A 25,173-nucleotide genomic window follows, 5' to 3' on the forward strand; every position below is an offset into this window, starting at 1 on the left:
CTCCTCCCAGTTCCTCAGCTGAGTCCATCAAGATAGATCTCTGCTGTACCGCCTCCTCTCCCTGGAGGCACCCTTGCCACCACTGCATAGCTCCTCTTCACCTGTGATGTACAGCTAGGGTGCAGCGCCCGCCAGCTTGCTGAGCGCATCCGGAACAGCCTCGGTCTTCATTGTCTTGCAGGCTGCAGCACAGCCCTGCCTGCTCTCTTGTTCCCTGGCTGCAGGTGAGTGGGGGTCTGCTTCTCTTGCTCCTCACCCATGTTTATGCCATCTCTGCTATTCCCGGATTCACACACAGAACCTGGATATCACAGGATTCGTGCATAGAACCCGGACATCACCAGATTCAAACACTGAACCTAAATTTCATCACCAGATTTACACATGGAACCTAGATGACATCACAAGATTCACTAAACCTAAGTGATGTCACTGGATTCACTGAACCTAGCACCTACCTAGGCAGTGAGAAACTGCTCAGTGCTCAGCACAAGAGCATCTGCCAGTACCAACCTGCGAGTCCTGTGGGGGGGACTCCACCAGATACCCTGGGCCCTCCAGGATGATGCTGGCGAAGATGCATCTCAAATGCCCATGGCCAGAATCCGGAGTCCCAGCTATGCAGGGCTAGAGTTCAGAGTAGCCCTCCAAGAGACACAATCAAATTAGAAAACTAAGGCAGCACACACTTGCTAGCTTCAGGCTTTCAGAGAAGGCACTGCCCACCAGTTCAGCTTGGTGTTGCACTCTGACTTGTCCAGAGTTTGCAAGATACCCCTCCTCTGCTGAGGGCGGGAGAGAAGGGGAGCTGGAGAGATGGTGGTGACCAATTGCCTCTCAGGGTGCCCCGTAATTTATGTTAGCACTCAACTGCAATGCCTCTGGCTTATCATTTTTAAACATTCTTATTTTCAATTTTGTACCTGAAATATGCAAAAAGTTTGATTGCTGTGTTTCAGCAACATTAGAATTCTCTTTATATTTTACTATGAGTATTGTTTGCATGTTGTGTGCTTGTGTGTGTAAGTGAGTGCAGGCACGTGCACGTGAGTGTGCCGTAGACCACGTGGGGAGGTCAGAGAGCAAATTTTAGGAGCAGTTTCTGTGCTCAAAATCAGGTCCTGGAATTTTGCACTACTACCGTCAGACCAGGTGCAGACTTTCTTAAAATGCACCGCATACTGCTATGGATGCAGCAGGCAGGCACTGGTGCAAATTGTAAAAACGTGCCTGTGGGCAGTTAACGTTGGATAATTAGTTTATTTCAACCTCTTTTCATAACAACAGTACATGGACAACAGTGATTGTGTCTGGTATGTCTCAAAGCATTTTCATCCCTCTCCATCCCGTAGATTGCTGCATTTCATCCTTTGTCCAAAACCAGTGATTACTTGGGGAGGAAAGAAACAAATGGGCAGTGACTTTGACAAATGCAAAACTTCTAAAAACTTTGCAGGTAAAGCTTCTTGCAAAAACATTTTTCAAATTGATTCCTGTCAGTGCTGTAATTAAAATATAGCTACAGCTTTAATGCCCAATATGAACATTATTCTCACCAAATCTTTCTCTCCATGATTAACGCTCACGAACCGCACTCACGAACCGCACACTCTGATTGAGATTTATCATCTGTGTTATAAACGTATTGGATGCACATTGCTTTCCCTGCTCCATCATCACATCTGGAATAGCCTGTTCTCAGCTGATCAACACAGAGGTGCAGAGCTGCCCCCTCCTGATATCTCCGCCCTCCCCTCTGCCACCATTAATCACTACCAGCCCGGTTAGCTCAGTCGGTAGAGCATGAGACTCTTAATCTCAGGGTCATGGGTTTGAGCCCCAAGTTGGGCACCATTCGTAGAAGGAGCAGCAGGCCGTGTTCCTGCTACCTGGATCCCGGCCACCTGCTAGCTTATGACCCAAAATAACAACACACAAATTGTATTCATTTAAACACTGTCTGGCCCATTATTTCTAGCCTGCTATTGGCTCTCACATCTTGACTAGCCCATTTCTAATAATGTGTGTAGCACCATGAGGTGGTGTCTTACCGGGAAAGATTCACCATGTCTGACCTGGTGGCTGGCTCCATGGTGTCTGACCTCACTTCCCTTCTTCCCAGCAATCTGTTCTGTCTACTCCACCCACCTATGTTCTGACCTATCAGGCCAAGCAGTTTCTTTATTAATTAACCAATGAAAGCGACAGATAGACAAATGACCTTCCCACACCAGGGACTCAGTGTCCAGCACAAGGCAGAGGGCATCACCTTCTTACTTCCGGCGATTCTTGCACCAGTGGGAACCAGTTGCTCACCTGGCCAGCTAGAGGGGAAGAAAACCAGTTTGAACCCAATCCTGTCTGACTTCTCGGTTCTGCCTGCCCTGTTTCAGTGGGGTCACTAGTAACCAACTTCAGTCTTTTGTCATTCACATCCCCCTCAATTTGGCCTAGAATTCACTAGGTAGCTACAGGTGGTGCAACCTCACGGCCATTTCTGTGTGCTGTGATTTCAGATGTGAGTCTATGCCCAGCTTGCCACTCACTGTTTATTCATAAACATATATGTTCATTTCTTCCTCAAAACCCATGGAAGTAGAAGACCAGCTACTTTCTTATCTTAAGATAAACAGACATGCTAGTTTGGAGGAAATAGGAAACTTTTGTTAGTAAAGGCAAGACCAGACTATCATAGAGAAATTTGATTACAAAGAATCAAATGAGTTGCCAATCAGAGGCCTGAGAGTGTCCTGCCAAGGGAGGCAGGTAATGCACACATCTGTGCACTGGAGAGACTGGAAACAGAAGCAGCAACTCATAGAGCTATGGCACAGCAAATGATTTATTCGTATGAGAATGTAGACAGAATACCGAATATAGGCATACACTCCTTTTTTACCCTCCTGCATTAAACTTTATTTTATGACATTAGGTCTGGAGCCTTAAGAATAATACATTGTACATACATGTAACAGACTCTGGGCTAGATTGCCCTGTGTCTGGGAACTCATTCAAATTGCAAGCTGGCATCCAGATTTCATTTGTTGTAGCCAGTGGGATGGACTTTAATGCCTGATCAAACTAAATATCTTTTTAATTTTCTAACTGGACTACAACTCTTTCTTCTAAAAATGATTTATTTAAGTAGATATTATTTTTCAATTATTTCAAAACAAATTAAGGGTGTGAACTCGTTGGTTATTTTGAGTGACTTCACCCGGAGTCCAGCATGTGGCTCATTTGCAGTTCCAGTGAGGCCAAAGTCAGAGTTCCTTGAGCTCCTTTCTAACACATGCACCTCAGAAAACAGGAAGAAGGTAACGTTGAGTGATGTTAGGATGCCAGATGACAAGCTTTTTTTTTATGATCAGTAAAGAATGAGATATGATTTGTGGAATCTGCACCACGGGGAAGTTGTCTCATCCATGCTGATGGACAGGAGCACAGTTGTTTGAAGGACTAATCTTCTGTAAGAACGAGCGTGGCAGTGACCCACTGCCCCCCTCATCCACTGAATACATATCCACTCCATGGAGTCCTTCATTTTGAAGTAATTGAAAGCTGGAAGCAAGCAGGAAGAGGTATTGCATGCTATGGGTGGCACTGCCCATTATAGGTGTCAGTGCACATTAGAAGGGGCATTGAATGATACAGGTACTGCTCATTACAGGTGGCAATATACACTGCAGATTTCATGTTACAAGTTCTTTGTATGTTACAGGTGGTGTTGTATGCTACAGATAGCGTTGTATGTTATAGGTGCATTGTACATTACAAGGTGGCATTGCAAGTTAAAGTTGGCATTGCATGTTACAGGCGGCATAGTAGGTTAGAGATATTGCAGCTCACAGGCAGCTTTGCACATGGCAGGGTTCAGACCCTGGGGAGGGCTGTGGAAGCTAGTGCCATGTCATCCCTGCTGCATGCCATGCACTTTCCTTCTGAATCTGGTAGCGCTGGTTCTGCACAAACTCATCAAACTTTGGTTCTTTTTGATCTTTTAATTTTCTCTTGTCCTCTCTGGTTCTTAGCTGGGTTTAGTGGCTGGGTTGCGTGGTAGGAAGTGCTTCTGAGATCCTGCCAGGTGGGGCTACTGCGAGTCCCAGGTAGAATGTATTTCTAGGCATTGAAAGCTGACAGAATGGAGATGGATTAGAAGAGGGAGGTGTTGAGGGGGTTCACAGGAAGGAGGAAAGCAGGATGTTCCAACAGGATCTGCTTTGTCCCCTAGGAATTGGGACAGAGAGTTAGGTGAGGCCACAGCAGGTGGTCTTTTCCTGAACTGGGGCTGAGAATGGAGATTGGATTTGGAGGAGAGGAGAGGAGAGGAGAGGGGGGGGGAGAGAGAGAGAGAGAGAGAGAGAGAGAGAGAGAGAGAGAGAGAGAGAGATCTACAGGTAGCCTTCAACAGATACAAGCAAACTGAAATAAGACCCTGTATTTTATCTGACCACCATGGTTTAAAGCTGGATTTCAGCAATAACAACATGGAAACTGAACAACTCTCTGCTGAATGAAAAATAGGTCAAGCCAGAAATTATAAACTCTAGAATTGAATGAAAATGAAAACACAACATGACCAAACTTATAGGACACAGTGAAAGCAGTTCTAAGAGACAAATTCAGAGCACAAAGTACCTACATAAAAAAATTAGAGATATCTCATATGAGTAGCTTAAAAGCACATCTGAAAGCTCTAGAACAGAAAGAATAAATCATACCCAAAAGAATAGGCAGCAATAAATAACCAAGCTTAGGACTGAAACCAATAAAGTAGAAACAGACAAGCAAACAAACAAACAAAAGGAAAACCAAACAAAAAATCAATGAGACAACATATTGATTCTTTGAGAAAATCAGTAAAATCGACAACACTTTATACAATTAACTAAAAGGCAGGGAGAGAAGATCCAGATTAACAAAATTAGAGATGAAAAGGGGGACACAATAACAGACACTGAGAAAATCTAGAGAATCACAAGGACATACTTAAAAAACCCATACTTCAGGTTTTTAAGTTGTAAAATCAAGAAGAAATGGATAATTTTCTTCATACATACAATGTACCAAAGTTAAATCAAGATGAGACAAATAATTTAATCAGACCTATGACTCCCTGTGAATTAGAAGCAGTAGTTAAAGGACTGCCAGCTAAAATAACACCAAGGCCACCTGGTTTTAGTGCAGAATTCTAGCAGATGTTCAAAGAAGAGTTAATGCCAATGTTCTTCAACTTATTCCACAAAATGGAAACAGAATTGCCTGATTCATCTTATGATACTTAAACCACATATTCAACAAAGAAAAAGAACTACAGATCAGTTACTCTTATGAACATAGATACAAAAATATCAATAAAATACTTAAAAACTGAATCCAAAAACACATTAAAAAGGTTATCTACCATGATCAAGTAAGCTTCATTCCAGAGATGAAGGAATGGTTCAACATATATATATATTGATGAATGTAATCTACCATGTAATTGAACTGAAAGGCAAAAGCCACATGATTATCTCATTAGATGCAGAAAAGGTCTTTGACAAAATCCAATACCCTTTCATGATAAAAGTCCTATAGAGATTAGAGATACAAGGGACACACGTCAACATAATAAAGAATTTACATCAAGCTCACAGCCAATATCAACCAAAATTGAGATAGACACAAAGATTTTCCACTAAAATCAGTTAAAAGACAAGGTTGTTCACTCTCCCCAAACCTATTCAGTATAGTACTTGAAGACTTATCTAGTGCACTTATCTAGAGACTTATCTTGTATCAAGGAGGTACAAATTGGAAGAGAGGTAAAAGTATCTTTTTATGAAGATGATATGATAGTATACATAAGAGACCCTTAAAAATTCCACTAGGAAACTCCTACAGCTGGTAAACACTTTCAACAAAGAATCAGGATTCAAAATTAACACACACAAAAATCAGAGGCATTTCTATAAACAAATCACAAATGTACTATGAAAGAAATCAGGGAAACAATATATTTTGGAATAACTCTAACCAAGCACATGAAAGGCTTGTATGAAAAATTCAAGACATTGAAGAAAGAAATTGAAGAAGATGGAAAGATCTATGTTCAGAAATCGATAAGATTAATATATTAAAAATGGCCACCTGTGAAAAGAAATCTGCAGATTCAATGCAGTCTCCGTCAAAAATCCAATTTTTCATTCAAGGACAGCCTGGTGTTCAAAGTGAGTTCAAGGACAGTCAATGTTGTTATACAGAGAAACCCTGTCTTGAAAAACAAAAAATAAAAACAAGCAAACAAAAATTTCAATTTTTCATGAGATTGAAAGAACAATTTTCAGCTTCATATGGAAATGCAAATGCACAGAATAGCTAAAATAACTTGAAATGATAACAACAACATTCATCATCATCATCATCATCATCATCATCATCATCATCATCTACTGGAGGCTTCACCATCCCTGACCTCAAATTGTGCTACAGAGTTATAGTAGTGAAAACAGTATGGTATTGGCACAAAAACAGATACACTGATAAATGAAATATAATTGAAGATCAGTACATAAATCCAGACATCTATGAACACCTGATTTTTCATAAAGAAGCTAGAAGCACACAAAGAAATAAAGAACATTTTCAATAAATGGTGCTGGGCAAGCTGAATGTAGAAGAATCCAAAGAGATTCATAATAATGACCCCACAGAAAACTAAAATCTGAATGGATCAGAGACCTTTACTTCAACATAAGACTGGATATACTATCCTGCCTGTCTACCATGGAACAGTATGCGAGTCAGGCAAGGGGCTGGAGATTGAAACACACACACACACACACACACACACACACACACACTCAGAGAGAGAGAGAGAGAGAGAGAGAGAGAGAGAGAGAGAGAGAGAATCCTTGAAACAAGAATGCCCATAATGCCCATTATATTGTGTTCCAGAGCAGCTTATATAGGGCTCTCCTTGACTAATGGCCATGTCCTAGCTCTCAGGATTTTTCAGCTGCAAGCCCACCAAAAACCACTCCCCTGACATTAGGAACTCATGAGGGTCTTGTGCCCAGAGCAGCTGCAAGCACAGGAAAACAAGTTATTTACTCCGGCAGGCAAGGGGTCATAGAAAATTCAGGGTCTGAGGGTCTGCAGTCCACAACAACTAGGAACACTGAATGTGATAGAAGAGAAAGTGGGGAATATCCTTGAATTTATTGTCACAGGGACAACTTTCTGAGCAGAACACCATTAGCACAAGCACAAAGATCATCAATTAATATATGGTACCTCAATACGTTAAGATGTTTCCACATGACAAAGGATACCATCATCCAGACAAAGCAGCAGCTCACAGAATGTTATGTGTTTTAAACCTACTCCCCATTCAATAGAGAACTAATATCTAAAATATATAATGAACTCAAAACCTGCACATCAGGAAAACAAATAACCCAATTAAAATGGACAGAGGTCGAAACACAGAATTCCCAAGAGAGGAAACTCAAATGGTTGATAAGCACAAAGAGAAATGCTCGACATCCTTAGTCATCAGGGAAATGCAAGTCTAAACTACTTTGAGATTTCATTTTGAATGAATCAGAATGGCCAGGACCAACAAAACAAAGGACATTTCATGCTGTCAGGGAGGTGGAGTAAAGGAAGCACTCATCCATTGTTGGTTGGAGTGCAAACTTGTCCAGCAACTATGGAAATTAGTGTGGTAGTTCTTCAGGAAGATGGAAATTGATCTAACTCATGATCCAGCTATGCCACTTTAAGCATATACATAAGGACACACCATCCTGCCATAAAAACACTTATTTAAACATGCTTTATTCATAATATCCAAAGTCTAAAACCCACCTAGATGTCCATGAACAAGTGAAGATAAAGAAAATGTAGGACATTTACACAGTGGTCTATTTGTCAGTAGTTACAAAAATGAAATGGAGTTCACATGTATATGGATGAAACGGAGAAGCTTCTGTATGCCAAATGACACTGTCCTTTGTACAAGTGGCAGTCTACAGAACAGGAAACTCAGTGAGTGAGGTAACTCAACCCAGAAAGACAGATATGGTATGCATTTGCTCATATATGGGTATTAGGTGTTATGTCAATGATAAGCAAGCTTCAATCCATAGAACCTCAGAGATTAGGTATAGAGTAAGGGACTAGGGGGAACAAACAGAAAGCTCTCTTTATGAAGGGGAAATAGAATAGATAATTATGAATGAATGCGGTGGGGGTGGTGACACTAGAATGAGAAGATCAAGAAGGAAGGAAGTAAAGAAGGTGACAGAGGGAATATGAGAGAGACAATTAAAATTAAGGGCCATTTGAGTTGTAGTATGGAATGGGTTATATTTTATTGAACTGTTGGCCAAAGGGGTCCCATGTCAGCTCCAAGCAACTCAGGCTGTTGCCAAGGCTATAGATTGCCCTCCACAAACTGACATCAAACCCTCATTGCTGAAGACAACACCTACACAAATCAGTGAGTGCAAAGAAGTGAAGCTGATGCTTTCTTAGCACCTTCACCCTACAAACTAGTATTGTTGGTATAGGAAGTTACTCTATAGGCTACCAAGCGGGAAGTGTAAACAGCAACCCAGCCACAAGCCCTCTTATCTACAATGGTGTCCTGCCTGCAAGGTAGGCTAGTGCAATAGTGGCACAAACCATGTAGGAGTAACCAACCAATATCTGATTTGACTTAAGACCAACCCCATGAGATGGACTCCATCAAGTGTCTGAAGAGACATGAGCTTTCACTGGTCAAAAGGCAGAGAATTTGACAGATAGCAGACAAGTCCTAGGACAGATTTCTCCCATATTCTGTAACTCACCTACCTGATATTTCTACCAGTGTACTTGGAAAAGGTCTTAATTCATGGTGTTTTTTTTTTGTTGTTGTTGTTCTGTAACTATAAAATCTCGATAGAACCTTTAAAAAACTGTTATCATGTTGGAACATGGAATTTGGGGTAACCTACGTCTGTGTTCCTGGGCTATTAATATTGCATTACAGAGTATGCTATCTCTGAGACCTGTTTCTTATGTTGACATATACTGTAATAACCAACTTTTCCTCCTCCTCCTCTTTCTCGTCTTCTATTTTTTTTTCTGTGTCAGGATCTCATCTAGCCCAGGCTGACCTCAGATTTATTATGCAGCCTTGAACTTCAGATCCTTCTGCTTTAACAATCTGAGTGATGAGATTACAGATGTGCACCACCATGTGCACTTCATGTAGTGCTGTAGGTTGAGCACAGAACTTCATGCATTCTAGACAAGCGCTCTACTAGCTGAGCTATGTCCCTTGCCCTAAGTGAATTTTTAATTTATCTTTAGTTGTATTTTTTGAGAAGGAGAATTGAAACAGATGACTGAAATTAAAAATAAGTGTTTTAATAATGACAGGGGCATGGCATTATGTGGTAGAGTCCTTGTTTAGTATGTACAAGGTTCTGAATTCCATCTTCAATTCCATGAAAACAATGTTTCTGTTAAGTTTAAAAGACAAACATGAGATGCAGTAGGCTCAATAGAGTAACATTGACATGAGTTCTGTTTCAGGATGGAGAGGGAGAGGGCTCTAGGGAAGATCTGAAGCAAGAGATACCTCGGTTCTGCCAGGTGGAGTAGGAAGACTCTGCTTAAAGGTATCTGAGGGTGAAGGGTGTAGCACACCTCCAGGCAGTGCACTTAGTTAATAAGTAACCTAGCTACAGGGTGATGTGACTACGGCTTATAGACTAAGAGTCACAGAGGTGCTGAGTAGGAGTGGGGTTCATATGCCGGTACTGTGGATGATGCCTCAGACCATTGTGGGGTGTGGGAGGAGAGCAGCAGTGGCCTGTCAGCTCTCTGAAGTTGCCGGCTTCTTTGAGAGTTACATGCTCAAAATTAATAACCATTATTCTAATAGGTAAAGGATAGCTTGGAGTACACATAGATTTTTCTCAATAAATCTTGACCTGTTTGGTGTGTATAAAAATACATGAATAATGGTTGGCCTTTTGATAATGATAAAATACAGAATTATGATTTATGTGTAAATTTTATTTTGTTTATGCAAAATGTGTAATCAATATATCTTTAAATTGAGTTTCACAATCACTATGGTGATAGCTTTAAAATCAGTATTTATTCTTCAAATAATTTATGTTGCTTATGCTATCCTTCCCATGTTGTAGGTAGAAACTAAGTCTGAGAATACTAATTGGTTTGTTAAAAGTCAAACAGGGAACACTTACATTTCTACCTCTCATCTAGTTCTGTATCTAGAGTTTTGTGTCGTAGATACAAGGTCTTGAGAGTATGAAAGGATTTTCTTTGTAGATTAATTGCCCATAGTGACTTCAAGTGGTCAGTGGATACTCTGTGAGGATGTCCTTTCAATCTCACTATGTGGAGAGAGAGAGAGAGAGAGAGAGAGAGAGAGAGAGAGAGAGAGAGAGAGAGGAGAAATTAGAGACACAGAGAAGAGACAGAGAGAAACAGAGGGGAGAGAGAGAATAGAGAGAGGGAATGGAGAGAGAGGGAAGAGGGAGGGGGTAGAGAAAGACAGAGAGAAGGAGAGAAACAGGAGAGAGGAAGAAGATAGAGGGGGAGAGTGGGTCAAGAAGAGAGAGTGGAGAAGGAGAGCGGAGAGACACACATATACAGAGAGGGAGAGAGAGAGAGAAAGAGAGAGAGAGAGAGAGAGAGAGAGAGAGAGAGAGAGCCGCTGGTACTACAGACTCTACTCCAGGACTTCTGTGGACAGGGCTTATAGAAGTAGTTTCTTCCAAATGAGGTAGTTGCATACCTTGTTGGCAGGACTGTAAACCTTGCCAGGTATGCAATCTGAAATAAAGATATTGCCTTTAATTTCACCTATACCCTCCACGGTTGTGTCATAGCTACAGTGAATCAGTCAAAGCTGAGTATATAGAAAGATTCTGGTAATTAATATTTTAATTTTCATGCATAGTGTTCCTGGCTTCACACGTTAGCTAAAATGCCTTTCTTTTAAACAAACACAACCAACAAAAACTACAGTAGAAACCATGATTCCTAATGGCTATAATGCTTGTTAGGTAAATTCTGTGTCTCTAGGCTCTGTCAGAGTAGTAATCCAGTTTATTCCCTGTTACATCTCTTTCTTCTGTTCCTTAGCCATTACTGTCTCTTCCTCCATTCTTTGCATGAGCTCTGTATTTCTACTGTCAATCTTTCTTTTGAGCCTGTGCATTCTCACTTTGATACGCTTATGTAATATCAGGCAGTTGGAAGTTAATAAAACTCCAGCTTACATGGAGGGGGCCTGTTAGGTGTCATAAATCCAAGGAAGAGCTAGTTCTGCTAGCCCAGAGTCTCCAAGCATCTCTGCACCAACACAGATGCTGCAGTGGTTAGCTCAGCCTATGCTGTGAATAGAAACTGCTCTGTGTGCCTGTCTAGGAGGTAAGTAGACAGATCCATGGCCCTCAAGACACCTCTAAACTTTTCTTAAAGTTCTTTTCACAAGTTGGAGATTTAGCTAGGAAGGATCTTGCCCTGAGGCAATCACACCCTTTATTCCATTTCTTAATGTTTATCTCCTTGAACACAGGACTTAGCTCCATTCTACTTTCTGGCGCCCCTTTTCTCTTCAAATTATACATTTTATATTTTTTTCTTGCTCAGTTTGCTCCTTTTCATTACAAATCTTTATTACAGTTAACACTAGTACCCACAAAACAGAGTCTATACTAGGCTATTCGGACATTTCCTTAGCCAACATGGTTAATTCAAAACTTATCAGTTTACCCTCAGGCAGACTTTCTGGACAAGGGCAAAAAGAAGCTGCTTTCTTTACCAGACTATCACAGGACTGGGCTCTAGACTTCATGCTAACATTCTTCTATTGTGAAACCTCTCAAGCCACGCCCCCACAGTCCATCAACTCACCTTTAGCATCACTGTCTTCCATGCTCCTACTAGTATGGTTCATTAAGCAGCACTTAAAGCATTCAATTTCGATTCTAATCTACAGTCCCAAGGTCCATATCCCTTTAAATTAAAGCATGATCAGACCTATTTCAGTAATACACCAGTCCCTGGTACCAACTCTTGTCTTAGGGGTTTTATTGTTGTGAAGAGACACAATGACAATGGCAACTTTTATAAAGGAAACTATTTAATATTTAATTAAAATAATTAATTCCATTTCAGAGGTTTAGTCTGTTATCATCATGGTGAGACATGGCAGCATGCAGGCAGACGTGATGCTGGAGAATGAGGTGAGAATTCTACATCTTGATGTATAGGCAACATGAAGTATACTGTCTTCCACTCTGAGCATAGCTTGAGCAAAGGAGACCTCAAAACCCACCCCCACAGTGATACACTTCCTCCAACAAGGCCACACTTCTTAATAGTGTCACTCCTTATAAGCTTTGGGGACCAATCACATTCAAACTACCCAAATGTAGTAGAAAGTGAGCAACACAAAGAATGTTGGACCCTTCATGTAGTGACTGACACACAGAAAGTGTCTCAGATATGTTACCTAATGTTGGACTCATCACATAGTGGCTGACACACAGGAAGTGCCCCAGATATGTCACCTATTGTTATTTTTCTTATATTTCCTGCAATTTTTAAGATATTACATTTAATCTGGTATTCTGAACTAAATAATATATACATGTAAGATGATGCCTTCATTACCTCTTTCTAGTGTTTTCTTTGTGCAGCATGTTGCATCTAGATATCTTAAGATAAATCAAAGACTTCTAAGATTTTGTTACCTTCATTTAAATTAATTTTTTAATTGGCGTATCGCAATAACACACATTTATGAGGTACAACATGATGTTTTCATGCATAGATATAATCAGAGATGATTAAATTAAGTTAGCATATTCATCTCCTCTAATACTTATCAATTTTATAAAGAAAATCTTTAAAATTACTCTCTTAATCATGTTGAGTTATATGATAAATTGTTTTTAACTATAGTCAAAATGTCTTTCAGGGTTTGCTGACATGACTCGGTCCTTAAGAGCACTTGCTGCTCTTGCAGACGACTGGGTTTGATTTCCAGCACCCATACGGTGGTTGTAACCATCTGTAACCCAAGTTCCAGGGACTCCCAACAGGCATCTACCTGGTGCACATACATGCATGGAAGAAATATCATACACATAAAATTGAAAATAAATAAATCTAATGAAAAATTTTTATAGGTAGCAAAATCTTGCTCTTCCAATATAACTGAAGTGTTGTACTGTTAATTTAGATTTCACCATTTTACCTTGATCAGATCTCCATGTGACTGCCTACTCTCTTCTCTTGCCTCTGGTCACCACCATTTTGCTCTTTATTGTTTATTCACCTAACTATTTATTTTTGAGACAGGAACTCATGTAACCCAGGTTGGCCTGAGCTTCATACCTGGTTTATATGGTGCTGTGGATAGAACTCAAGGACCCAAGCATAGTAAGCAAACACTGCACCAGCTGAACTACACCCCACCCCTCTATCTCATTGCTTCTGAGTCTGTTTTAAGATTCCAGGTACAACTGAGATAGTGCAGTAAGTTGGTTGCTCTGTCTTCTTCCATTAAGCGTAATGTCCAAGTCTGTCCATGTTGGGGTACATGGGCAGGATTTGTTTCTTTTGAAGACTTAGTATTATTCTTTATGAGTACTGCAATCTTCTCCACACAGTCATTTATTGATGGACACAGTGGGGTCTGTGTTTAGCTATGGTAACAATTCTGCAGTAAACATAAATAACTCCATTGCCTCTGACAGCTGTCCAGAAGTGGGGTTGCTGGAACGTAGAGCAATCCTATCCTTGTTCATTTTAAAATTTATTTATTTTATATGTATGAGTGTTTGTCTACATGTGTACCTGTGCGTCACTTGAGTCCCTTACTCCCTGCATAATCCAGAAGGCATCAGATCCTCTGCAACTGAGTTATAGATGCTTATGGGCTGCCACGTGGATGCTTGGGAAGTGAACTTATGTCTGAGCCATCTCTCCAGCCCCAGATGTTTATATTTTAAGGGACTTCCATATAGTTCCCATAATGAATGTATTACCCTTCTCACCAACACTCTAAAACAGATCTGTTTATTTGCCATACTTGTTAACACCTTTTTAAAAAAATACCCATTCTAATAGGAGTGAGTGGATATCTCAGCGTAGTTCCCCCTTGCATTATCTAAATGATTAATGACCTCATATTTAGAAAACCCTAAAGACTTCATCAAAAACATGTTAGTACTGGTAAGCAAATTCAGTAAAGTTGCAGGCTTCAAAATCAATACAGCAATCAGTAGTGTTTTTACAATTTAACAATGAAATATTGGAAAAGGAAATCAATAAAACAACCACATTTACAATAGCTACAAAATGTACTCTGGACTAAATTTAATCAGTAGGTAAAAGATTATAATTGAAAACTATAAACATTTATAAAAAAGAAATTGAAGATGCTGGCATAAATATGTGGAAATAAATTAATGTTTATATGTTAGAATTAATATGTTAAAATGCCCATATACACAAGCATCTGTAGGTTTAGTGAAGTTCCTGAAGCAACTGTAATGCCATTTTCATAAAAATTGAAAAAATTCTAAAATTCATGTAGAAAAATAATAGACTTTGAAAAGCTAAAGGTCTTGAATGAAAAGAGCAATGCTGGTGACATCCTACTATGTGATTTTAAAAGGCATACACTATAAACTGTAGCTCCCAAGACAACACAGTCCTAGAGTAGAGACACACTGACCCATGGGAGAAGATGAAATATTCAGAAACAGACTTATCTGTGGATAATTGATTTTCAGCAAAGGTGTTAAGAGCAGACAGTGGGAGTTGAGCAACCGTGACAATATGGAGTTTGGGGGGAAATAAGTTTCTATGGCAGAAGAATAAGGGGAGGCCCTGGACTGCTGAGCTGATGTGGGTAGGTAGAGGTGCTTGTGGTGCAACATGGTACCCGAGTTCATTCCCTGGAACACAGGAAAAGGTGGAGGAGAGAACGGATTCCGCATAGCTGTCCTGTGACCTCCATGACATACACACACCTCCCAGTTTATCATGCACTCATGCACACGATGATAATTTTTATTTTAATTTTTAAATTAAAAAGTAGATCCTCTTTTCAGATGATCTCACTAATAAAATAAATTAAAAAAGGTTTGGAATCTTAAATGTAAAAATCGTAAATGTAAAACTAGAAGAGAACAGATGACAAACTGTAGAATGTTGACGTGGATAGTGTCTATTTAAATAGGATCCTGGAAGTTTAGGAAAGAAAAGAAAAATCAGAAAAATGGGGTAATAATTAAACTAGACAGTTTCTGCTTAGCAAAGAAAACAACAGAATGATGAGCAACTCATAGGACAAAGAAAATATTCTCAAACTACATATCAGCTAATATGAAAAGGGTATGAAGAACGCAATAACACAACAGCAAGAAAGCAAATATGCTGAACTTTAAAAAACAGGCCAAAGATCAAAAGAGACATTCATCAGAAGAAGAAAAATAAGTGGATAATACAGATCTGAAAGGATTTCTTCTGGTAGATTATTCATTTATTATTAGTAGTATTTGTGTGTGTGCATGTGACTATGTGTATATGTATGTGTGTTATTTATGTACCCTTTGTAAAAAATTTTCCATAAAGTTTCCACAATTGGATGTGGCCAATACACTTGGAAAAACTCAGATGAGTAGTAATTTTCTAGGGAAGAAACATTGCTATACATACAAATATTGAGGTTTGTTTTCAATTAAAAGACCTAAATGTCCAACTACAATGGTCTGACTAAAAATATCACAGCGCATTCACTCAGGGACACAGCCTCCTCAATAAAACACAGGTCACAATCAGTTTGAGATACGGCCAAACGTGGTGTACGCTGTGCTTCAGAGCTGTGTTAAGGGACTGAAATCACCCTTTGTAAGTTCATCCTTCATTTGTCACCTGATGAAGCTGGGATCCTATTCATCTGCATACAGTCTTGTGAGGTTAGTGGACACAATTGATGATAATCACCTGGGTTTCCTGCTGAAAACACACATGGAAGAATATTGGCACTTTTAAATCTGCTACCCATTTGTGTTTTGATTTCTTTTCTAGAAATTCATGTTCCTTTAGGCTATTTTACTGAGCTATAACTTAAAGCTCCCAAGTCATTGACAGTGTAGCGATGACTTGCTGTTGGTATCTTCTCACAGTTTTGATATTTCCCTTTGGGATGTCAACACTTTGTAGATTTTTTTTTTTGAGACAGGGTTTCTCTGTGGCTTTGGAGCCTGTCCTGTAACTAGCTCTGTAGACCAGGCTGGTCTTGAACTCACAGAGATCCACCTGCCTCTGCCTCCCGAGTGCTGGGATTAAAGGCGTGCGCCACTATCGCCCGGCACTTTGTAGAATTTAAAGTTACAAAACTAGCTATATTAGTTTGCTTTATATTGCTGTACTAAACACAATGAGTAAATTCGACTTGGGAAAGAGTTTAGTCTTCCACATCACAGTCCCATGCTGAAGGAAGCCAAGGCAGGAACTCAAAGCAGGAATCCAAAGGCAGGAACTGAGGCAGAGGCCATGGAGAAGTGCTGTACACCAGCTTCTCCTCCCATTTGTTTTTGTTTTTACACACTACAGGACCTCCATCTCAGGGTGGCACCACTCACGAAGAGCTGGGCTCTTGCACATCTGATATTAGTTAAGAAACTGCTCCAAAGTCTTGCTTACAGTCTGATGGATGGAGGCATTTTCTCAGTTGAGGTTCTCTCTTCCCAGAGGACTCCAGATTGTGTCAAGATGGCAAAACTAACAAACAAGCACACTAACTTAGTGAAGATGCTGATCAAGAAAAAAACAACACACAAAACAGTGAGAGCAGAGAGAGCACCAGCAACTAGCCCAAAGCTGAGCATCACTTTGGCTCCTCTGCCTTAGTGATTTAGGATAGGCTCTATCCTCTGACACCCAGTCACACATCATCAGCAAGCCCAGAGCTATTACAGCCTTAGAATGGATGTGTTCTTCCATGGATGGAGAGGCAAAGTTTTAATGAGACAGTCATTTTAACACACTGAAAGCTGTTTCTTCATAAAACACTAATAACCAAGATAAGTAAGACTTCCAACAAGTTACATTAGGAAATCTGCACAGAGTCCTTAATGAAGTGGCAAAGATAATTATGAATTTCTAATTAACTACTTAATTGCTATATATTAGTAAACCTCCCAGCTTGGCTAGTTTTTACTGAGTTTTGTACTGAAAAAAAAAAAAAACCACAACACTCTCTTCAACTTTCTTATTACACTGTCAGTATAATTAACCATTTCCTTCTGCTACTGACCTTTCAAAACAGACATTTAATTATTCTTATCTGTTACCTATTATTTTTAGTCATCAGAATAAAATAATGGCTTCAGCAGGCAACCAGCATCTTAGCTTACAAGTCGGATCTATGTAAATTATGGAATATTGAGTCACAGAGGCTTGAGACTAATGCAGCCTATTTCTTAAATAGATGGGAAACCATCTCTAACTCTATTACCAGGAAAGGGAAATTATCAGCTAATACTTTATGATATGTTCCGAGCCTTGTTATGCATTAATGCATTTTTCTCATTATCGTCTCTTCATTATAAAAGAGATAAGTGCAATTGTAACAGGACAATTGCCACCTGCAATTAAGCAAATGAAGGGGAAAACGTTAAGAATCCAAAGCAACCTTTAGAGTACTGAGAAAGGTTAGTCAATGGGCACCAAGTCACAGGCAGAGAAAAGAGAAGTTCCTCAATGCTCTTGGACAGCCAAGGGATTCTAGGAGCTATAGTGTATTGTATGTCCAAAGTGGAGAGAAAGGAGCTCAAGGATTTCCCAACAAAGAAAGGGAAAATGTTTGAGGGGCGAGATGTGTTTATTACACAGTGTTTGAATGCCTCGAAATGTAACACGGTCTTTCATCAACACGTGTTTTCTTAGGGTTTCTGTTGCTGTGATAAAAACCACTATGAACTCTGAACTCACAAAGACTGCTTTTCATGGCTTCCTCATCTTGCAGGACCATCCAGCCAAGAATGGCTCTACCCTTGATGAGTTGGGCCCTCCCACACCAATCACACACACACACACACACACACACACACACACACACACACGAACACACATACAATGCTCCCATAGGTTTGCCCACAGGTCAATCAGGAAAGGGCATTTTCTGAGCTGACATTTTCTTCCCAAATGACTCTAGCCCGTGTCAAGCTGACATTAAAAACTAGCCAGCACACGTGTACTTTTTTGTGTCTGCTTAAAAATTAATTCAAATGAAACAATCTTTTTAACTTACTGGACTTACTCACTGCGTCTTGAAACAACAATTCATTGATCCCTTTTTGGAAACTGTGGGAATGAAGAATTGTATGGTGCAAACACAATTTAAAATTTCAGTCCAGCGAAATTCATAAAAGGGATCAGTGCTTCTTTCATAAGTAGTCTAACGTCAGTGCTTGACACTGTTGTGTGGGTGTCCCTCCTTGGCTTCATAAATATTTACTATTTCCAAGTACAGTTTCTATTTGCTCATACTTGAATTTATTATTTTATTTAAAACCCTCTTATTGCTTGAACAACATAATCCAGAAAGAAAGACAAACGATGTCTCTGGAGATTTGAACGCTGTGAGAACCTGTTCCATGTGCAATAGTGTTGGGGTCCCACACTGGGGTACATATGTCAGGCTCCAGCCTTTATGGGGTTAGCACGTTCCAGGGTAGGGGTGTGCTGTTTAGAAATATTAGGAAAGACGAACAGAGATACAAAAGAAAAGGAATAGAGATGTAGAATAGAACCAGGAGGGCAATCGAGTGAATAATGAATTCACCTGCATTTATTTTCCATATGCTTATATACCTCAGTCCAAGGGTAGGGAAGAAGGCAAAAGACAGCTTTGACATGATACAAAGAACAGAGCTATCACCTTCTTTAATACCTGAAACATCAAGCAACTGTATCCTGAGTTAAGCATTCTGTTGTTTAGGCAGGACATGTAGCGACCACACCTTAGACCAAGCATCCTGTAGGCAGCACATCTCTTAATCAAACATCCTGTCATATCCTTGAAGGAGCAAGAATAAGCTTGAATTCTCTGACCATTGCTCAGAAGTCTGTGGGCTTCTACACAATACAAGTGTGACTATTGTCAGCCTCACTTTAGTGTCCTAGCAGTACGGGTATGGAGGAGACCCAAGTCTGGGTAGTTTGTCCTTCCAGGGGAGGGTGGCTGAATTACAAAAACTGCAGAAGTTGGACCAACAATGGGGCTCATTGGATAAAGGGATTGGCATGCAGAACTCACAAGCTGAGTTCCATTCCCAGACTCACAAAATGATAGGAGAGGGCTGACTCACTACAGTTGTCCTCTGACTTCCACATGTGCAACACATACACATATGCACACATACACATATGCATATACACGCATACATGCACACACATACATACACATATGCACACATACTCACACATACACATATGCATATACACACATACACGCACACACATACACACATACTCATATGCACACACACATACATGCACACACACATATACACACGTACACACACATGCACACACACAAGAATATGAATGAATAGTCTTTTTTAAAGACTGATGAAATGTATTTTAGATTTGTTTATAAACATTTGTCTGTGGTGCTCATAAGAATGGAATCAAGGATCCGGAACTGGAAAAGAATATCAATACTATTTATTCCTCATGCCCTGTGTGGACCTTTTAAGTCACTGAACTCTTTAGGTCTCACTTTCATTAGCTACTCATTTTACCCACTTACAGTGTGTTGAACAGTTTGCATAAATAGTGTGTATGTATCCCTGAGGAGGTTGCTAGTGATTTGATTAGGTTTTAAATTAACATTACTAACTTGTGCAACATGCCTATCATATCTGAGATGAGATAACACTTTCTTCTTCTTTTTTTTTTTTTTTGTTTTTCGAGACATGGTTTCTCTGTAGCTTTTGGTGCCTGGAAAAGCTAAGCAGAAACAACTTTTAAAAATTTTCTGAGAGTCAAGAAAGCCTGAGACATCATGTTGAGGCAGGACCAAGGCCCTCCCACCTATCTCTAGGGTGAGAAAGGTGTCCCTCCATAAAGAATGGGCTCCAAAAACCCAGGCCAAGCACTAGGGATAAATACTGTTCCCTCTTCCATTGACCCCAGAGACTGCCCAAGCCACCCACCTAGTTTGGTCCCCTGCAGGTTCCCCCACTATCAGTCTGGAGTCAGTGAGCTCCCAGTAGCTCAGGTCAGCTGTTTCTGTGGGTATCCTCATCATGGTCTTGACCCCTTTGCTCCTCCTTCTCTTTGACTGGAATCTGGGAACTCAGCTCAGTGCTAGCTGTGGGTCTCTGCATCTGTTTCCATCAGTTGTTGGATGGAGGTTCTATGATGACAATTAAGATAGCCAACAATCTTTATACAGGGGAAGGTCAGTTCAGGCACCCTCTCCATTATTGCTTAGGGTCTTATCTGGAATCATCCTTATAGATTTCTGGAAATTTTCCTGGTTCCAGGTTTCACACTAGCCCCATAATGACTCCAACAATTAAGATATTGCTTTCTGAGCTGGAGAGACGGCTCAGCGGTTAAGAGCACTGCTTGCTCTTCCAAAGGTCCTGAATTCAATCCTCAGCAACCACATGGTGGCTCACAACCATCTGTAATGAGGTCTGATTCCTTCTTCTGGCCTTCAGGCATATATAATTAAATTCTATACATAATAAGTTAAAAAAGATATTGCTTTCCTCTCTCTCTCTCTCTCTCTCTCTCTCTCTCTCTCTCCTCTCTCTCTGTCCTTTTTGCATATGTTCACTCATATTCTTCTCCTCACTCCCTTTCTCCTCTTCTCCTCCCTTTCTACTCTCCCTTCTCCCAGCCTTCATGTTCCCAATTCTTGTCTCCTCATGGGAAGCCTTACCTGTTCTGAGGAGAGGATGGGTGCCCTGGTGCCTCATGAACATTAAATTCATGTCCACTAGAAGGTTGGGTGAAGATTCTAGATTTCTCAACCACATTCAGTTTTCTCTTCTGCTCTGACATTCTCCATTAATATCCCATTGTTTTTAATGTGACCCGGCTTCCATAAAACCACACCACACAAACATGCTTCATTCTTTGTCAGATTATTGGGGCTAAAGCATGGTTTTCTTTTCTTAAAATTGTTTTTATTGAACTATATATTTTTCTCTGCTCCCTTTCCTTCCTCTCCCCTCCCCTCTATCCTTTCCCATGATCTCCATGCTCCCAATTTACTCAGAGATCACATCCTTTTCCACTTCCCTTTTAGATAAGTCCATTTATGTTTTCTTAGGGTCCTCCTTGTTGACTAGGTTCTCTGGGATTGTGAATTGTAGGCTTGTTTTTCTTTGCTTTGTGTCTAAAAGCCACTTATAAGTGAATACATATTATATTTGTCTTTCTGGGTCTGGGTTACCTCACTCAATATGATACAGTAGCAGGATGAGGCTAGGTTTAGACTGTGTGTTCATGATGGGTGATAGTCTTTCTCTTTCTGCTTCAGGAAAGGGTTTCCTCAGTACCAATGTACCCAGGGAGCATGACTTCTGTCAGCTACTAGATAAGGTCACCCCAGAGCAGCTGCCTCAACTCCCATGCCCTAGTATGTACAGTTGCTTTGATGAGCTGTGCACTGTGTTCTCAGGTGTGAAAATGTTTCATAGCAGGTTTATTGGCCTACCTTTATTTAAGATGGTCTCTGAAATTTTCTTCATATTAGAACAGAGACTTCTCATAAGGGGATATATTAGGGATATTTTATGATTTTCATCTGCCTGATGCTGGGAGTTATGCTCCTACTGTTGAAGGAGGTCATGAGGCAGAAGACGACCAGGTGGGGATATACATGGGTGACAGAGGAATACAGAGGCTATGGTTTATGGAGTCAGTATGGGACATTAGTGGAGATAGAATCACAGCTTCACAAAGCAGAACTGGCATTCTCATTCATCACAACCACTAAAACATAACAAAAGAAGAAATGTGATCCTGACCACTAGGTGGCAGTGTAGCGTAAGCAGAGGGAAATGTCTTTTCCCAGCTTCTGGTTCTTCCACAGCTGGAGAAAAATGCTCCACAGCTGCTTCCAAGGCAGGGGAAAGAAATCAGGCTAGTTAGGGCCGCCAGTGTGGGAAGCAGGGCCAATCCAGATTCCGTTCAGGGCGGGCTAGTCCTGGGCAGGCTGAGTGAGCATCTGTGCATCCGTACTTTGTACTAGCTGTAGAAGTCTGCCAAGATGCTTCAGTTCTCTCTGTAAGGTCCTAGTTTCAACATATACCAAGCACATGAATATTAACGTCTACCATGCAGTGGTGCTACAAAGATATGTGATCTTTGTGATTTTAAGACATGAGGTGGAACGGGCAGGCAACTGCTTCCTTTCCCTGCATCTCTTTGTTTGGAAAAAGAAATAAAATTTGTTTTGGATCTGAATTTTAATCTCTAGAAATGCTTGTGATACAACCAAGGGTCTTAGAATGTAAAGACAGGTGATGTTTCTTTCTTTACTGTGCTTTGGTTTTTCTAGGACGTCTCAAGAACTTCCCTCCTGCTGCCTATATTCTATTCCTCACTTCCCCGTTACACTCGAAGCTCATTTCCCATGGGAATAATGCTCAACTTCCATGGCAATCTGAAATCCTAGACCAACATTTCTGATCCTAACCTAGGCTGGAGGTCACAATGGGCACAGCAAGGCTTGGCATTCCCCTCTTCTGCTTGCATGAAGCTGGCATTCAGTTTATAGGCACACAAGAGAGTGTTACTCAAATAGCAGAATTCATCATTTCAGAGTCGAAATGTGACCATGGAAGATGCAGCCACCCAGAATGTACAAATGTGACCTTATTTTGACAAATAAAGCTTGCAATCATAATTAAGGTAGGATCCTTAGTTAAGGTTACTCTAAATTATCTAGGACCCTTATAGACAGACAGGCATCTGTAGATGGTGACTGTGGATTCTAGAAGAGACAATGGTCTCTTATCAGAACAATTTAGTAGGATTCTGTTTGACTTGGTCCATTCCTTTCTGAATTCTCATAGATCCCTTTGCTATAGGCTTAATTATCCCAACTTTAAATTTCTGGAAGCTTTAGCTCAAAACCTTCAATTGTCTCAGGGACAAGGAGCCCATTTCTGTTTTTTGAAATACAGCCATTTCCACCAGAGTGTAGTGCTTAAATTCATGGTCAAACCCTTTCCAGGTATCTTAGCTACAGTTCTGTTGCTATGCTATATGCCATGATCAGAGCAACATGAGGAGGAGTTTCTTTTTACTTAGATTTCCTTCTGAAATCCTCTGTTTTTATATTGACTGTTACCAGTATAAACCAAGGTGACTAGGACTGTTCTCCAGGTGAGGCCACCTACTCAGGTGATCCTGATTTGTGGCAAGTTAGCATTAAAACCAGCTACAGGACCAAGTGTCTTTCTCCCTTGTTCTCACTTGCAGGCTGGGGTCCTGTTCTTACGCCTCTTTTGATGGACGGCTGTTTGCTCAATTCCCTACCTTCACAGGGTGTTCTAAAAGACTGCATACTTATTGGAGTCAGGGCCGTGCTGAGTTCTCTGGTTCTATGGAAGCAGTGCATATGGAAGGCTTACCTTCCACTTTCCCAAATACTGAACTTTTGGACTAGGTTATTTAAGAATGCTTGCTTTGAGAGCTGTGTCTTGGTAGAGAACCAGAAGACCATGTCTGGGTGTTCTGAAGCGCTGCTAGAATAGGTCTGGGAACCAACCAGGCTTCATCTCCAGGCCCAAGCTGTGTTTCATGCTTTGCACACTCATCACCACCAAGAGGGAGTGTGCACACTGAGTGTCTTCCACTTCACAGATGGCATGTCTCTAGGAGAAAATTCTGCAGGAGCTTTGGGGAACAGTCTTATTCATAGACTGGGCACTGCATCATGGTCTGAGAGCAGATGGAGTTACCTCTGTGGACATGTTCATTGGCCCCCTGCAGTCTCATTCCATTGCACAGAGCATGCTCTGAGATGAGTAGGGGGAAGCCTCATAGATGAGTCTAAGGGCAGCAGTGCCCAGGATTTCATTAGAGCCTGGATTCCCTACATAAGAAACACTGTGACAAATGACAGACAAGTGGCATTGTCCTCAAGTCAAGCTGTTGTTTGGAGTTGGTTCTATTCAGCCCTTTAGGATTACTGCCATAGAACTCAGTGTTTCTTTGGAGACACAAGACCTCGAGACCTCCATTTCCAGAGTATATAATGTCAAACACAATCTCTTTTCCAAAGGACATTGCTGTATGTTATTTGAAATCATTGTGCATTTGAGACAAAGGAATGCATTTGTGAATGATGGAATTTCTAGATACAGTGGGAACTTCCTTGTTACATTTTCAATGTCTTTGCCAGCCTTATGATAACAGAGGGCCCCCAAACATAGTAGCTTAAGGAAGTATTCGCTGAAGACCTGTTGGGACAAGTATTAAGACATTAACAGATACATGCATCATCTGAAGACTGGGGGAGAATTCTCCCCTTCCAGTTCCAGCTTCTGGTAGATCTGCTCCTTGGTCTTTGGTTGCATGATTGTGTTACCGCAGCCCCTATCTCCATCTCGATACGGCCCTTCTTGTAACTCTCCTTGTTCTGACTAGTGACCATGTGACCACGTCTCTTCTGGAACTCTTTAGATTTTCTAGGATGAAGCATGTCATGGAATAGAGCCATAGGATGGAACACACTCAAAAGCATCAGTTGTCTCAAGAACTGAAGGAAACGTTTACCTGTGCTGAGCTCTGTACACACACAAGCCTATACAATGGAGCACCTGTAGAATTCTCATGATGAGAGGCTATCTGAACATATAGATACAGGAAAAATCCATCCAGAGGAAATCTCAATACTGAACATCTATGCCCCAAATACAAGGGCACCCCCATATGTAATGGAAACACTTCTAAAGCTTAAATCATACATTAAACCCCACACACTAATAGTGGGAGATTTCAAGATTTCTCTCTCACCACTGGACATAGCAGCATTGTTTGTCATAGCCAGATCCTGGAAACAACCTAAATGCCCCTCAACTGAAGAATGGATAAGGAAAATGTGGT

Source organism: Alexandromys fortis, unplaced genomic scaffold (assembly GCF_014885135.2).
Source record: "Alexandromys fortis isolate MF-2015 unplaced genomic scaffold, M_Fortis_MF-2015_v1.1 scaffold_58, whole genome shotgun sequence".
Taxonomy (NCBI): Eukaryota; Metazoa; Chordata; class Mammalia; order Rodentia; family Cricetidae; genus Alexandromys; species Alexandromys fortis.